The 18,000-nt window shown below is 44.2% G+C and overlaps 1 pseudogene; it reads right to left on the reverse strand.

Moving 5' to 3' along the window:
* Window positions 1-17,047: 17,047 nt before the first annotated feature.
* The window catches only part of LOC125899212 (uncharacterized), a 4,421-nt pseudogene continuing 3,468 nt past the window's right edge, over window positions 17,048-18,000 (reverse strand).

Below are 18,000 nucleotides of genomic sequence, written 5' to 3' on the forward strand. Positions count from 1 at the left end.
CCCTGAAGCCGCGGCATGCAAAATTGACTCGAAAAGACGTAATTTACTCCACTTTTATAGAATAATTTCTCACCGTGGTCAGTTAGCCTGCCCTGCAGGAGTGCTGTGTTTACATGACAACTCGCGCAAGACTTGAGAACTAGCACCACCACTAGCCATCAACTAGTCCTGCACGAGTCAATTCAATTTTGCATGCCGCGGCTTCAGGGCACTTGGAGGGGACAGCCCTCCATTCCGAAACACCGCCGTTCCGAACCAACCCCACTCCAAACCCCCCCCCACTCCAAAACTGATTTTCAAGTCCATATTGAGTTTCCTGCATCAAACACTGCCGCCCACTTTCCGGCCGCACTCGCACAATTCTGAAATTCATTGTACTACAAAAGCTTGAAATGAACGTTCAACTCGTTGTTTTTTATTGAAAATAAAAATTTATTATGTATAATTTCGCTAGCAGCAAACACATTTAAAAGGAGATGCTTGTCAAGTCTTTTTATGTGCGCTGTCCATGGTGCTGAAATCCCCACTCCCGGCTGCACTCCGGGGATAAGTGTTGTCCCCCCCACTGGTCAGACAGACTAGTGATAATCTGGCTTCTGGTCAGAGTAAATATATTAAATGCATTTATAAAATGGAAAGGTGAAATCAGTCAATCTGATTTTTCTTAACTGTGATATAATGAGCATATACCTATGGCTACAATTTTAAGGCACCTGTTGACAAACTGCGGGCGTTGTCCCCAATATTCGGAATAGCGGGGCCTTTTGAAAAAATGGGAAACCCCGCTGTTACGAAGAATGGAGGTCTATTTTCGGAAAGGCGGGGTTTCGGAAAGGCAGGGTGTAACCGCACTTGGATTACGACGGACGAGTCGTTCTGATATTTTTTAAATGCATTAGCGGAGTTTTATTACATTTTCAAAATGTGGGTTCCATGCACTTCAAGTGTAGCTGTTATTCCTGGCTAGCTGTTATCCTCCGATACCCCACACGAGTTTTGTGGATTAAAAATCTACACTGGACTTCTTGTCGGCATGAGGGTCAGTAAGTACTGTCTGTATTTTCATTCTAAAGGGGCCATTTCCTTTAAGTCCCCCAACACCCAAGGTTATTCTCGCTCAATGGATGCCGCCAAAGCGTAGGAATGACAGCAACAGTGACAGGTGTAGTTTGAACATATTTTCTCATACATTCCTAAATTTAACTTAGTGAGACGTGTGCATAACCACTGAAAGAATAAGTCATTAGTCTTTTTCTCCTTCAACTGACTGTGCTGCTCCTGAATGTTGTTCATTACCCTGTAAACCAGAACTGACATCATAGACATTAGTTTATACAAGTACCACAGAAATCTTGGGTTTTTTTTCACAATGATAATAAATTTCAGTGCTTATAACACCGTTTTCTTAACATGGCTAAAATATTGAGAAATATTCAAAGCAATATTTGAGTTGAATAAATGCATCATCAAGAACCACCGCTGAGAGGTAGAGTGTGCATACACACACACCGTGCTTAATTGGCATTGACGTTCCTCACATGGTCGTGGGTGTAAATGCTGTGATCCTGATTGATGTCAGTGAGTGAATATAGTGAACAAGCAAACCTCTCTGTGTTCCCATTTGCTGTTTATACAGTACTTTAGTGTCAGCAACTGCAGGCACAGTGAGCAGGATTTCTCCCTGTAGACAGCAGATACATTAATCACATCAGTCAACCACACAGCAGAAAGGAATCAGAATAAATCAGATGAATTGTTTATATGTAAATTACAATGGAGGGAGTTCATATTTATGACAAATAATTGACTATTTGCACAATTTAAAGAAATTTTGGGATTTTTTTTGCACTGTAACAGTAATGTCATTTGTGAACACGTTGTTATGACTACCCTGGCAATCATTTGCACTGCTTACGTCAAAAATGAGAACACAGAATGAGAACACAAAACACGGGGAAAGCAACGCTCCTTTGCATGTCTGTCAAAGCCAACTGACAATCTTTCAGAAGCTTTCATTATCCGCTGACAAATATGTCTTTTCTTGTCTGACTGATGGATCATTGCGAGCCAGAAGACAGAGTGAACTGGAGGTTGCGGAAAGAGTGATGACTTTTAAAGGATCATAAAGAACCTCTAGGGGACAGCTCTGTAGAGGATTATTCAAAAGCGTTTTAATTTATTGGGTAATTCTAAGGGAAGGGCTCTCCTTATCAATGAAATGGCTTCAGTCTGAATGTGAGTCCTCTGACATTTAATTTGGTTCCCCCAGAGCTCCTGATTTTAAATAACAGCAGTAGCAGAACTTTCAAATGGACGCCGTTATGAGCAATATCACCACATCCTCACTGGATACTGACGCACAGATTGGATACCCAGCACTGCTTAAACTCTGAAATGATACATCAAATAGCACATATTATTCACGCCTAACTTTCATCATTGGACACCTCTACGGTTTGCGGCCATTTTTACTTTTTCTTTTACTTTGATCTTGGGCTGTCATCTCCATTAAAAGGAGGTGAATTATCTTGAAGGTCATGGTTGTTGGTAAATAACACCCCTCGGGTAGCTGTTTCTGTTTGGCAATTTGCATCAAATATTTTCATTATAAAACAGGGTTATTAACTTTGATTAACAACTCGGAGTGAGGTTTTCCGGGCATGGTGAACGATGGGGTGCATACGGATGTGGAGTAGAGTACTGGCGCTTTCCAAACAACACAACAGCCTTTACAAAATACACAAAAAAACCCAGCACCATTAGCTTTGTATGGGAGCTCTCCTCTCAGCACCAAGAAAGCACAGTACAAACCAGAAGACCAGAAATTCAACAACACTATTATTTTTCAAATGAAAGCAAAAACAGCAAAAATCCTTCTCTCTGACCCATCAGCTCCCCCATGGCAGCCTTCAGCTCGTGTTTGTATTTTTTTCACAGTGGGGAAATAGTCTAGCTTGCATCTACATGGCGCAGACTGTGGTAGCATGGCTGTTGTTGTGGTGCCTCAGTCTTCCACATTTGCAGGATCTGTTTTGTTCAAAAATGAGGGGATTAGATGTGTTTTCTTAGGTTGTTTGTCCAAATGATTGTGTTTCTGGCTGGTGGCACATGACAAATAAGTACAAATCTCACTTCAAATTTGAATATTGCCAAGAGATGGTGCATTTAACTGTGTAATTAACATCCATCCAAAGTCAAATTCCTAATCTTTGCACAAGTTTTCATCAAATGCACAAACTTATTTTGTGAGTGTTGGCAACCCGTCTATTAAATCACCTTCCTAAACTGTTTTATTCACATTTGCTCAGTGAATATTTGTGCTATTATGTTACTTCCATCTAGTCATTTATCCTTTGCAGATATTCTGCTTGCATGCTTGTTAGAATTAGCCAGATGCCAGTGCAATGGAACACTGCATTGCTAAAATGGAAAATATACATTTAAAAATAGCAGTTCAATGTCTTATCTTAAAGTGGAACTCATATCTTTGCACTTCACATTTGTCTTTACAGTACAATTACATAATATAACACTCTCACTGAAAGACATGAAATGACCACAACCTCTTAACACTGCAGTACATGGTGGTAGCATGTAATGTCTTCCTGGCAGCATGGAAACAAGGAAAGAAAGAAAAGTCAAGGGAAACCAGTTGGGATACTTTGTTGTGGTGGGTGCATGAATTCCCATGTAACGCAGTGAGTACTGGTTAATGTTACGACCCTTGGTAACATAAAGAGTGACAAAGTTTGCATAAGGAGACGGTTGGCATGGTGGACAGGTCACACAAACACAGGACTTTCACCCATGAGGACACTGTTTGTGTCCTATGTGAAAACAACAGTAAACACTTACTTAAAGGTGGAGTCTATGATTAGTGTCCAGTACACTTCTGGTCAAATTCAGCAGCTATATTCTCCTCACACTCTGCTAGCTGTCTCTCCTGTGTGCCTGAAAAAAAATCTGCTGTTCAAACATAACCCTGGCTCTGTAAATGGGAAACAAACAAAGTGGCTCGGACCGAGCTACAAAACACTATTGCAGCCATAGCAACAGGGAGCATTTATGCTTGTGCACAAGACAGAGGAAAGACAGTTGGAGCAAGAGCAGTGGCAGCACGTGCTGAAGTGCTGAAATCCGCAGTGCATTATCAAGGAGAGATGACTAAGAACCAGCTACAGAGGAGAAGGTCAGACAAACAAAACATAAAAAGGAAAGGATATGAACATGTTAGGGCGAACAGCCACTGTAATGTCACTGAGGCTTTTCAATGGTGGAGAGACCTCCAAGAGCTGAAAGGCATGAAGATGGAGGTTGTTCTGTTTCTGCTGGAAGGGTCGGTCACACTAGTTGTTGTTTCACAGAACTGATGCCTTTTGGTCAGCTGTGAGTATCGCTGTATGAAGCCGGTATGCTGGCTCTGGGAAACCATCTCTTCCTCATTACAACATTGTATCACTTGCTTTGCTATTCGCATCATATGCTGTGCAGTGTTTGCAAAGGATTTTATTGCCACAAAGATCTTAAAACACAAGTTTGCTAGTGCAGTGGAGTTATTTGGATTAATGCAGGTAACTTTACCTTACTTGTTAGCTGTGCTACAAACACACATCTCCAACCTCTGCCCCTCCCTCTTCCTCTGCTGGCTACTTTCCCACTTCCTGTCCTTGCCCATGAGAACTGGAGCCACTGGTTTCCAATACATATATATATATATATATATATATATATATATATGTATGTATATGTGATTTCAATGCGTACAGCAGTGTATGGCAGCTCCGTAGACCCTGTGTAGTCTCAATGTGCTGGTGGCCAGCAGCAGCACTTGGTCTAACTGGCAATAGAAAGTTGCTCGGGCAGTCCGGGATCAGACCCCTGGTGCTGGGACTTGCTTTTGCTCGATTAGAGTTGCAACCGCAGCTAACTGAAAGCTAACTGAAAGTCTGTGTATCCCCTGTAGGTTCTGCCACATTGCCCTTTCAGTCAGCTGGCTCACCCGTTCTAATTGTTGCTGCCTTGGCAACGCACATCCATAAGTTTGGGGGGACGAGCTTCTGAAGGAGCACGTGTGTTTGATTGGGTTTAGAGTTCGATTATCAACAGTCTTTCTCCAGAATCATAGACTTCACCTTAAAACATCACATTAGAGCTTTGATCATGCCCAGAAAAACACATCTGACTCTACATGAACTTGCACAGTTTCTGTTCAAGCCCAATCCAAGCCCGAACCATAGCAGCATTTCTCAGCCCAACCTTGATTAAAAACACAAATTTCTACAGTAAAAAATCTATACATATTCGTAATACTGAAACATTTAAAACAAGCTAAGAGATAAAGTGTTTCTCTGCATGACTTCTCCTTTTTCTCTTTCTTCTATAATTTTAACAGCCTGTCGTCGGCTCTGCGTCACACCCACAACAGGTTTAGCAGAGTGGGCTGCACCCCTCAGCCCGTCTCAGTCTTCAGGTGCACACAGCGGTCCATGGTGCAGCAGCATGCAGATAATGATCACCGCTTTACGCTGCATGTACGTACATCCCTCCTACTGCTGGCAAGGCAGGAGCAAACACTGCCAACCAAGTCACTGTGCAGCCACGCTCTTTCTCTCAGTTTCCATCCCGACCTGATTCAAGCCTGAGGGATATTGAGAATTTACAGCCCTTTGTGCTCAGGCAGAGAATCAAAGCTCTATGTTATGTTACTATGTACCTATGTCCCATACATAACAGTACTTCTTACTTAAACTAAAAACCACAGTCTTTTTCTAAACCTAACCAAGTGTTTTTCCCCCTTAAACCTTACCAAGTAGTTTTAATGCCCTAAACCTGCGACTGTTTCACAATGTTAACCATGTGTTTACAACCACCATGTAATACAATGTTAAGAGGATTTCACTTATTTCTGTGAGTTCAGGCTGAGTATTTAACTCTGTCACTAGCTAGCTAGCTTTAGCCTTTGCACACATTCACCCAAATGTTAATTAGCACTTAATATAACTGTGAAAGAGAAGAGGAGTATACCACGTTATTGCATTTAGGAATCAAACAAAAACCTAATCATGTTTGTGCATGTTTTATGTTTGAAGCTGTCTCCTAACATTAGTCATTGCTGCTGGTGAGGCCCACCTCCATGGAAGCTGAAATGCTCATGCAAGTACTGAGACATGCTGGTATTCTCTTGGCCCTGTTGTATTTTTGTGCCTTGCACAGCATGCATGCTGCAAAGCTGGCAGGAAAGATGCGACGCGATGGGAGGTAGGGCGAGGTGTTATTTTGGTGAAAATTGTGTCTTTGACATGTCGAGAACATGGCGACTGTCATCTCCTTCCTCCCAAGCTGCCGCAGAGTTATATTGCTCCTATCTCATTAATATTTGATATGCTATCTGTCAATCAGATATTAAGTGAAAGACAGAAGCACTTTTCCTGTGATGTGATGCTAAATGTGTCTTTAGTGTCATAAATGCTTTCATAGTCAGAGGGTGAATGACAGTGACCTTGCCACGGCAGAGACATGTGAAACACCACTCAGAATGAGAATGTCCATCATAGGCCTAACTAGTGAAGGGCACATGACAACTCTGAAGGAGAGCTTTGGTGGATAAATGCACTGAATACTTGGTGGCATAGGTCCTTCTAGAGCTGGGCCGGGACAAAGATCGTATTCCTTTCCATAAATCAAGGTCATTTTCCTGAACCTGCCTTTCACCTGCCATGTCTACTGTCGGGTAATTGGTTGCTTGACGTCACTATATAACTGATGGAGGACATAGAAAATATGTTAACTCTTAAAGTTTACATTGTTATATGTTGTTGGTAAGTCTGAGACTGGCTGATTTTTGGAGTGCTTACATAGACAGTAAAATTGGATATTAAAAGCATGAAGCTCATTCGGTGCACAAAAACAATATGGTTATTATCGTTATGGTTCTGAATATACATTTTTAAAGCACATGCTAAAATAATAATTAACACCATGAAGCACCTTAATGCAAATTAAGTATAATTTTAATTATTGTATGCAGTGTCTTACAGTGTATTTTTCATTATAAATGTGAGTACAGAGCTAATAAAAAAAAGCATATGCTTAAACATGTAGCATGAGCATTATTCATTTAAGAGTATACCATATTCATATCACTGAATTGAATTAACTGACTGTTCTCAATCAGAATTTTACTAACATATGGTTAGAACTATTTTACAAACAATTAGAAGCTTGGCACAGTTAAAAAATTAAGACATCTTGTATCATGCAAGAACATCTGGATAAAGCACTGATCTCCAATTAGAATTGTTAAGAGTGTGTCATCTATTATCCTAGGCACACACGTTAACTTATCATAAACTCTGATTGCCTTAATCAATGTAATTTTTCCATTTGTTAACATTAGAATTAATATTTTAGACATAACTATGTTTCCATTTTTAGTCTCTCACTACATTTTCTCTGCACAGCTTCGACCCTCTGAGATCTCAGAGAGATGAGTGGAGTCTCTCACTCCAAAGAAACATCAGCATCAGCACAGCAGGTAGGGACTGCCAGGGGGCAGAGACTGACAAGAGAAACAAGCCCCAGAGCTTGTGGGATAAAAGAGAATTGGAATTAATGAGCAGGTAGCTGGCTTTCCTGCAAATACCGAGCTCACACAAGTTTTGTGTTTTGTTTGTGCAACCCAACCCCTCGCTGCCTCTCCGTGTCATGTAATGACTGAGGAGGTTCACTGGGTGATGTGTGAACAAAGTCAAATCCAGTGCTTCAGAGTTAGATCTGTCAAAAAACTAATTCAAAACTGAAAAAAAGAAATAGACAACATGCACTTTAAATGAACTTGTTGTATAGGGGGGAATAAAAGCCATTGTGTGTTATCTTATAATTGTCAGTAACTCTGTGTTGCATTTGTCTGCCAGTAAGTTCAGCCTTAAATGGCAAGCCCATCCCATTTAAACTGAGCTCCACATAGCCTCACTTGGTGTTTTTCCAAAAAAATAAATGATGTTCAACTCCAGCCATATGTCATCCAATCTTTTGGAAAACAAGGAGGCTATAAATGACTGGAAACAGTGGCAGAAGGAAAAATGAAAGGGCTTTGTAATTATGCCTGGAGATTCCAGCACGCTTGAAGATAATTACATAATTAATCCTGCATTGCTGTCACGTGGGCTCTGCTCGGCTCTCTCTGCCATTTCCTTACACTTGTAAAGCTGTGTTCAAAAAGGCATTAGCGCTGCATGCAAAGGAACTGCAGACCTTTCATTCATTTTTACTGTATGAGGCCTCTGGGTTGGCACAGATAGAAAAACCGCAGGGTGGTGGAGCATTAAAGCTAAATTCATAGCAATACAATGCAATGTCAGGCAGGTGTTTCACTGGCCAATTAAATGCATGCAACACATGCCAGGTAGATTCCTTTGTGACATTAATGGCATACTTCCAGGCAGATAATAAAATGATTGTTGCTGTGTTAACATCTTCAATCCTTCTTCATTGTTTTATAAACTGCTGCTCAGTTTCTTTGCACATCTGTTAAACCTTCAGCTCAAACCGGCCTTTCCTGTACTGTATTTCATCATCCCCCTTCGCACCTAAAGCAGCACATTCCCCTTTACTTCACCCTGTTTTTGGTCTGAATACCTGGTCATTCAAACAAGGAAAGAATGCTTTCACTTTGATACCTCTATTAGGATTGTATTTCCTGTAGTGTGTAGTTGGCGCTGCTGAATGCCATGCATGTGTTACTGTGCATCTGCTTATGAGATGCAAGCCTGTAAGTTATTTAGCACCTTTGTTTCCACTTTTCCGCATGTGGAAACTAAGGATGATAAGGTTAAGTCCCTACTGTAAAACCTCCTGTTTAAAGTTTGAGAAAGATGTCATGATTAAATAATAAAAATCGTCAAAGCTGATATCAGTAAGAAATAAGATGCAAGCATTTAAATGCCCAATCCCGACCTCCGCAGTCTCACTTTGCTGTACATAAATGTCACAGTAAACACATAAATACAGACTCCACTGTAATAATGGAAGAAAACATACTTATCCTTCCAAGGCTTAAAGCAGTTTCGGGTTTTTTTATGAGGATACTTTCAATGAACCACAGTGGAGAGTGTTGTCAAACTACAAGAGCAAGTGTTGTACAAAAGCCTGAAGATGTATCCAGAGGAAATTCTGTTTTATTTTAATAGCTTCATCTAGCACAAGAGCTATTGAGAAGGACTAGACCAGGAGAGCTTTATTTGCTGAAATGGCTGACAATCTTGAATGAGGGCATGTGTTTGGGAGTGTTTTAGTGACCTATGATAGATTGCCTCCGGCAGCTAAATGTCAAAGAAATTGGAATGGTGAAGGATCATGTTGTCTGTTTAATGATAAAAATATAATAACAAACAATTTGTGGAGACTTTGAGATGCCTAATCACAGCTTCATCTTCCCTGTACTGGATCTTTGTGATTGTGTTTACCTGATATATTTTCATTAAAAAGGGCTACCAGTCTACAAGTTTATGACACAGACCTGTGGATTCTGAATGTGAAGTGACAAAAATCGGTGCCTGAAGTTGGGCCAGATGGCTCCCGACCTTGTCCTTCTTTTTCTTCTAATGCGTCTTCTGAAGTCTGTTCTGGGTCTAGGTTCGGCTGGCAGATCTTTAGGAAATCACTGGAGACAAGCTGGATCTGGAGCAATCGAGTTTATTGTGTTCACAGGCAATAACACAGACAAACTCATGAGTCAGGCTCCGGAGTATGACTAAAAAATTGCTTTCACTATCCTGGCTTATATGCTGTCGGAGGTCGGAAAGATCTCCGCCTATTTCTATTGTCCTTCCCCTTTCAACCCGTTTCTATTGGTAGCAGATTTCTTCTCTTTGTTCCGTCTCAGCTATAATTTACCACCAGTATCTCCGGAGCTGCTCACATTTTATTTTTTAAAAAACACGTGAACCTGAGGGACTCTCATGCTACAATCCCTCGTGTTTCCATATAAAGTGATCCATTACACATATACTGGGTAATACAATCATTTGAGTGTGTGTGTGTGTGTGCTCCATACAATATAATCCATTACACATGTGCTAGGTAATACAATCCTTTAAATGTGCGTGTGTGTGTCTTCTTCTCCTGTTCATGAACCCCTTTTGGTGCAGTAGGCAATAAATCAAGTGGATGTGCTCCTCTTCATCCAGTGCTTAGTGTGGTGTTTGAGCTTACACACGTGTTATTATTCTTAGTAGAGTATATCACATCTTAACGTCATATATGACATATATATGTGTATGTCTAACAGTTCCCTGAAAGTTCAGAACAGTATATAATGAAGTCTGTTAAAAGTTCAAAGCACCATATGAGCAAATCTGCTATGCATTCGCAGTAAATCTGAGGAGGCCCCGTGTTAGTTCACAGCTGAGATGTCACTGAGAGTTTACAACTTAGAAGTCACCAAGAGTTCACAGCTAGGATGTCACTGAGAGTTCACATTTATGTCTACCCATTACCTTTAAATGCAGTATCTATTCTTTAAGACAGTCTAAATATCTACTTTAATAGCCGTTTACACACAAACATGATTATGCATTCAGACCGGATACAATATAAGCCGGATAAAAATTACACTACATTCCCCCCTTTGGGGCTTAACAGTCCCACACATGATTACTTAAAGCACAGGAAATAAGGCATAGGCATAGGGGTGAATGAAAAATATATATATCCCCCCTTTGGGACTTTATAGTCCCATATCATCAGTTTAAAATCGCCAGCACCATTGTGTTCCAGTGGTTATATCAATAGGTTATGAGTAAGTGCTACATAGATCATCACACATAAGTTGAAGAGAATACTCTATGGCCTAGTGTTGTCATCCTGTAGCATGAGGATATTGAATGACACTGGTACACAGTATACTAATACAATTTGTGAGAGATTAACTAGTGACTTCACACATAAAGGTTACAGTAGACGTGAGTTATAAGTATCATGAACTGTCTCCTTACTGTCCCTCGAGCCCTCCGGCTGGCATCCGAGCGTCGATAAGTTGCCAGTTGATCCTTTAGAGCGTCAACCTCTTCCTGCGTGGCCTCATAAGCGTTGAGCTGTTGCTGCAAGGTATCCCTTGCCTGTGTCAACTCATGGACTTGGCTACGCAAGTCCACCACCTGCCCCTCGAGCCGGCGCAGGTGGAGCCTGTGCAGTCTCTTACTGTCCCCTTTCCTTATCGCGTAGGTGCCATGACGGACTTTGCGAAGTCTTCCGCAAGTCAAGGGAAAGCTGCGCACCAGCCGTCGAAAAATCAGTGCGGAACATAATGCAGCTGGTTACGCAGCTCGCCATCAACTGCATCTGTCGTAGTGTTGCAGGTGCTCCATCTGGCAAACATCGAAGCTTGATTTCTGCCGTCTGGATCCACATTATATTCATCTTGTAGCAGTGTGCGAGTCGTCTGGGGCAGTGCAAACACACTCAGGTGTCCCACGTTACGTGGTGGCTTGCGACTCTGGCATGGTTCTGATGGAGGTGGGGTGGTTGGTGAATAACCAGGCGATGACGTCACACTATCCTCTGACGGGGTGGACGGGGCAGTGGAGCATCTTGGCATCATTTTTTTGCTGCCACCAGGTTTAGGGAGGTCATCAGTGTGAGATGGTGCTTGTGAGGTAGGGGGTGCTGGGGGTTGCTCAGGCGTGCAGTACGGGGGGGGGTAATGTGGGCCTGGAGTGGTAATCGTCCACTCTACTGGCCATTCAGCTCCCTGCCCGGTTCCCACCTGGATCTGACTTCCCTGGCTGGAGGTATGTGCAGCTGGTGTGAATAGTTCTGGGCCGGCTCCCCCACTGCCGGAACTCACAACTGGCTCGGATTGTTGGCGGGACATCAGATAGCGGATCAGGCTGGTCGATGGAGGGTGGTTCAGTATCTGGATTGCCGGTGCCGGGGTGTGGAGTTGATCATAGAGCTCATCTAGGGATACCTCGGGAGGATGGGCTGGTAATGGATGGCTGGACCCGGGGTGGAGTAGAGACTGAGGAGGCCCCATCACGCCTGGTCTCTGTTGTTGCTGCCAGAACACAGATTGGTCTGCCTGGTTCTGCTGACATGGATATGGTGCTCTCCACGACCCAGCCATAGCCTGCTATTGTCTCAAAGATGTAGAGGACATTTTAGTGCACTTTCCCTTTTACTGATTATCCTTTCCCTATTTACTCTTAAGTTTATACTTCACACAAGCCATGCAAGAAGGGTTAGTATATTAGTATCTGTTACAACTTAAATGCTGGTAAGTAGTGATTATGGTTTTTGGTGACAGCAAGGCCATCAGGGTCCCCTTAGGCAATTTCCTCATACACTGCTTCAACCCGTTTGGCTTTCTGATTATTTTGGACAGTTCCTGATGCCCTGCTTTGTAACATTATCTCATACTGGTTTCTACTCTGTCTACTTTCACCCTGCTTTTGTCGCTTGGAGCACTGTCTCTGGGAACCTGTCATGTCTTCATACGATTCAATGTTGGTAGGTCGTAGCCCTTGATCTACTACAACAAACTGTCCTGAGACGCTTGTCAGGGCCCTTCTGATTACAAGTCGTATCAGGGGAAGAACACAGCAGGCTATTACGAGGAGAAGCCAACACAACAACACACAATATCATTCCCAACATCTTCAATGTCCTCTCCGGGGATTGTGATGATAACCAGTCCCACATTGAGGTGGTTTTGGTGTTCCAGTTTGTTTGCTGCACATGCTCATCAAGTAAGGCCCGCATTCCTTCCAATGCTCTGGTCAAATTTCCACCCTCCCTGTATGCATTGGAATGACAGTACAGCAATGCTCCCCTATTATTTCACAGACCCCTTGGTCATGGGCTAGTAAGGTCTCAATAACAAGTCTGTTCTGTATCGTCATCAGGGATGTGGCATGTAGTTGTTCATTTACCACTTCGAGGGCTCTTATAGTCCAATTCACGAACCTTTGTTGGTTATACCACAGATAATTTATCCACCGACTATTACGGGCTATATATTGTGCATTCACTGTAGACCCCCAAACTGGCCAAGATCCTAATACTCTACCTGTCTCTATCCATTCATCTGCTACAGCCTGCTGGTCCTTAGGGACTCCTTGAGGCACCTGGTCCCAGGTAATGTACACACTAGCATCTTCCTCCCAGGAGTGCCTCTGAGTTTCAGATGACCTACGGTTCCTTACTGGGGTGCTATTAGTTAGACTGAGTATCGTAATTGGTCCTGTTAACATTACTGGAGCACAAAGCCCCTCCCACTTAGCCGGCAATACTGCTTTTACCTGAAGTTCATGCTCACACATCCAAAATATGTCTGCTAGTGGGGTGGTACCATTGGTCAAGTCCATTGTCCAAATCCACGTGGTCCCATTATAATTTTGGCCCAAAACTATGGAGTCGTCCCTCCATTAACTACCTGGTGACATTGGATTTTGGCTTCTGGGTTGTATTACATACCTTTCGTATCTCTGAGAGCTGTACTGTACCTCCTGGCGATATCCTTCCTGTAATCTTTTCATACCTACAGCGAATCCGCCTCTCTGCCTCCTGGCCAGCGTCAATTTGGGTGTCATTATCTAACCAATACTCTATCTTATTCCTCGTGCTATACAAAATGGAAATATAAGATCTGGAGTTAGGAGCACCACTGGTGGTACTTGAAATTCCTGTTGAACCTGATCAGAGGTATTCTTAAGACTATCTGGACAAATTGCAGTTGTGTTGGTCCACCTCTTTCTACCCGCTGCCATCCACATGACACATGCAGCAAAACACTTATCCTGTTCCCAGCATCTCTCTATATCAGGGAGTGGTCTAACCTTGGGCAGGCCCCTTCTCCGGTGGCAAGCTACGCAAGTAGTGTTGGTTACTTGCTTAGCAGAATATTCTAACCATTGATAGAAAGCATTGGACTTCCATGTGGTGGTCCTTATTAACTCCACCTTCTGCTCCAGCACTTCTCTTGGTTTTCTTGGTGCTCTAGGATGCAACTGGAACCATTTCTGCGCCACCTTCAAAGATATAGTGAGCCCACCCTCTACATCTGTACACCCTCTCATATTACACTGGACTCTTGCTGTCACCATTCCCTCCATGCTACAGCGTGATCCAGTGGATTGTCCATGCAGTCTAAGGTCTCCTGAACCTTCCATCAATACAGTATCATAAGTGTGTGACTTATAGTAGGTTAGTTGCATTATCTCCCTGTAAGGTATCTTCCCTGTTTTGCAGCCAAAGTTCCCAATGCTAACAAACACTCGCTATTCTCATTCCGGCTTTTCCTATTCTCGCTGCCCCTCGCTCTGATGTATTCTTGTTGCAATGAGCAATAGGGTTAGTATTAGCACAGCCACTGCCCCTACTTTGATTTCTAGTCGCATGCTGACTGAGCCCTTAGGTTGACCGGGGCTGTTCCTCTCCGGGTCTGAAGCTGGCCGGGGACTGTTCCTCTGGGGTCTGAGGTTCTGTCACTTGTGCTTCCTGGGCCTGAGCCTGAATCTGGGTCTGAGTCTGAGTCTGAGTCTGCGTCTGCGTCTGTGTCCTCTGGTTCCCTAGCTTCTCCTGCTTTTGGACTGACACTTTCCTCTCCCCCTTCTCCTTCTGTCTCTGTTCTCTCTCCTTCCTGTCCTTCTGCCTCTGCTGCCACCTCTCTCTCTGCACTTGTCCTCTCATGATCTGCCCTATCACTAGCAGGTGGTGACTCATGCGGCTGATGTTGGCCACTAGTCCCGGGAGGGGAGCCTCCTCTGAAGAGCCCTCCTCTCCTGCTGATACCCTCTCTGGTAACGACCCACTGCTCTCACTCTGGGCTGAACCGCGGCTGTCACTCTGGGTTCTCTGTGCTCTGCGCCTCTGTGCCACACGTGCAGATCTCCTTGTCCCCTGCTCCTGTGGGGAGGCGCGCCATCCCCTTCTGGATGATCTCCCCTACAGGCCTTGGGGCGGCTTCGCCGTCCCCTTGTGGCTCTGGGGTTACTGCTCTCTGTCTGGCTCTAGACCAGGTATGGATCCTGCTGGGCCTTGTGGGTTAGCTCTGCAGCAGTGGTTAAGGTGGAACCAAACGTCCTTACCTTCAACTTTCAAGGCAGTTGGTGTGGCAAGTATCACCTTGTATGGACCTTCCCTTCGTGGCTGGTCCCACTTTCTCTTGAACACCTTGACGTATACCAAGTCTCCAGGAACAATCCTCTGGAGATCCGCCGGGATGTCGACCCCTCTATCTGCTGTGGCCCTTTCACCTGCTGGAACACTGCCCTGTGGATGCGAGTTAGACCTCGTAAGTAATCAAACATTTCACCTTGCAACTGTTCCAGGGACGGTCCCTCATGGGGACCTCTCAAGTAAGGTAGCGGCATGGGCGGCCGTAAGCATTTCATGCGGTGTTAGATGCGTGACTCGGCTAGCTTGTGAGCGCATAGACATTAGTGCAGTGGTAAAGCATCCACCCAGTTAAGCTTGTTTCTGCTATCTGCCACTATTTTAGCTATTTTAGCTTTCAAGATGCCATTTGCTCTTTCTACCGCTCCCTGCGATTGGGGATGGTAAACACAGCCAAATTTCTGCTTAATTCCTAGCTGCTTCAATGTCTCCTGTATGACATTGGAGACAAAGTGGCTGCCGTTGTCTGATGATATGGTATCTGGCATTCCAAACCTCGGGAAGACTTCTTGACACAAAAATTTTGCGACTGTTTTGTGGTCTGATTTGCAGTAGCTTTTGCCTCCACCCACCTACTATATCTACATATGACCACTAACACATACCTCAGTCCCCTTGCTCTTGACTGTGGTCCCATGTCAATATAGTCCAACATGAGATGTCTAAAGGGCCCGTCTGGAGTTGGAATGTGTGCCAGTGGAGCTGAAAAAACTTTCCTGATATTGTACTCTGCACAAACATCACATTCATTTAGCACCCTATCCACTGTGGCTGCCATGAGCAGCGACCACCATACTGCTTCAATTTCCTGAGGATCTCCCCCCTTGCGCAATGGTCACTACCATGCGCCCAAATGATGGCATGTCTTAACAGTAAGGTTGGAAGTACAAAACGGCCGTGGGCATCTAGCCAGACGCCATACAATGGGCCCCGTATCGGGCCTGTTTGTGTATTCTTAACGGCACCACGTTTAAGCCATAAGCGTTTCTCCGCCTCCTCTACTCTATCTTGAGCTGCTATTAGTGAGGGCAAGGACACAAGGGATTCACAATCCTGTATGGTCAAAATGGGTGCCATAACTGCCCCTATTGCTGCTTGTTTGGCTGCTTCATCTGCAAGATTATTACCTGTGGCTATCAAGGTGTTGGTTTTTTGATGGGCTGGACACTTAATAACAGCTAAGGCCTTTGGAAGCGTCATGGCTTCTAACAGACTGAGGATGGCTGCTCCATGGGTTACAGGGTGCCATCTGCTCTGAAACCTCTCTGTTTCCAGATGTTAGCATGAACATGGCACACGCGTAAGCATATGCTGAGTCTGTGTAGACATTTAGTGATTTTCCTGCAGCTAACTTACATGCTTCCGTCAGTGCTTTTATCTCTGCAAGTTGGGCTGAGCAGGGCTGAGCAAGCTTGCGGGCCTGTACTGTGTCAAAAGTGTGGTCATCACTTTGTAACTGAACAATGCCATAGCCCGGCATGACTGCCGGTGGCATCACGAAAACATGAGCCATCTCCACGAAAAATGTGAGGTCAGCAGCAATTGGCTGGTTGTGCAGGTCTTCTCTGGCCCGCATAAACTTCTCTGTGTCATGGATGCAATCGTGTGGGGTGCCGTCTGTCGGCAAAATAAGTTTCGTGGCGGGATTAATGACAGTGCAACGCTGAATGTTGAGTTCAGGGGCAGATAGGATTACCTCATATCCCGTCGTCTGGCCTGTGTTAAGGCGAATCGCGGACTGGTCAGCAACGCATGAATTTGGTGGGAAGTGTACAGCGTCACAGGGTGTCCCATGGTCAGCGATGAGGCTTTCTGAAAGGCAAAAACAGCGGCAGCCAGCCCCTGATAGCAGGGTGGCAGGCCAGCCTCGATGTTATCCAGTTTAGTGCTATAGTATGCCAAAGGTTGCTTACCCGTGGGTGTGTCTTGCATGAGGACTGCACATGCAAAGCCGGACTTTTCTGCAACATACAAATGAAAAGGTTTAGCATAGTTTGGTGTCCCCAAGGCTGGGGCAGATTGCATGTCTGTTTTTAAGGCTTGGAACGCCCCTTCTGCTTCCTCTGTCCATGTTAACTGTGCCGTGTTATTTGTTTGTCCGGCGGCTCTTATCAGAGCCCTGAGGGGAGCAGTTTTAATGGCATAATCACAGATCCAGGGTCTGCTATAGCCTGTCATGCCCAGAAAAGACAGCATTTGGCCCACCGTTTGCGGTTGAGGGCCTTGATCACTGCCTCCAACTGAGAGGGTGCGATACATCTTTTGTCTCCACAAAGCCTTCTCCCCAGGTATTCCACTGACTGCTGGCAAAACTGCAATTTGGTTTTACTGACTTTGTGGCCCCCTTCAGCCAAGGCCGTGAGTACTGCAATAGAGTCTTTTTCACACTGTTCTTTGGTAGGACTACAAATGAGCAAATCATCCACATACTGCAACACTGTGCTTTGCACGTTCAGGCTAGCAAGATCCTGCGTCAACACGGTTAAAGATTGTGGGGAGTCCAAATATCCCTGAGCCAATCTGGTATAAGTGTATTGTTGATTCTCATAGGTAAAGGCGAACAGATACTGAGAGTCTGGATGTAGTGGCACACTGAAAAAAGCTGAGCACAAATCAATGACTGTGTACCACTGAGTTTCTGGTGGTATGTTGGAAAGTAATGTGTGTTGATCTGGCACGAGTGGCACTAATCAGTCCACTACTGCATTAACAGCCCTCAGGTCGTGAAGCAAGCGGTACTCTGTGGAATTTGGTTTCTTAAGGGGAAAGATAGGCATGTTACAGGGGGTCTTGGGTTTTGACCAACACCCCTGCTTCCAACCAAAC

Source organism: Epinephelus fuscoguttatus, linkage group LG13 (assembly GCF_011397635.1).
Source record: "Epinephelus fuscoguttatus linkage group LG13, E.fuscoguttatus.final_Chr_v1".
NCBI classification, from domain to species: Eukaryota; Metazoa; Chordata; class Actinopteri; order Perciformes; family Serranidae; genus Epinephelus; species Epinephelus fuscoguttatus.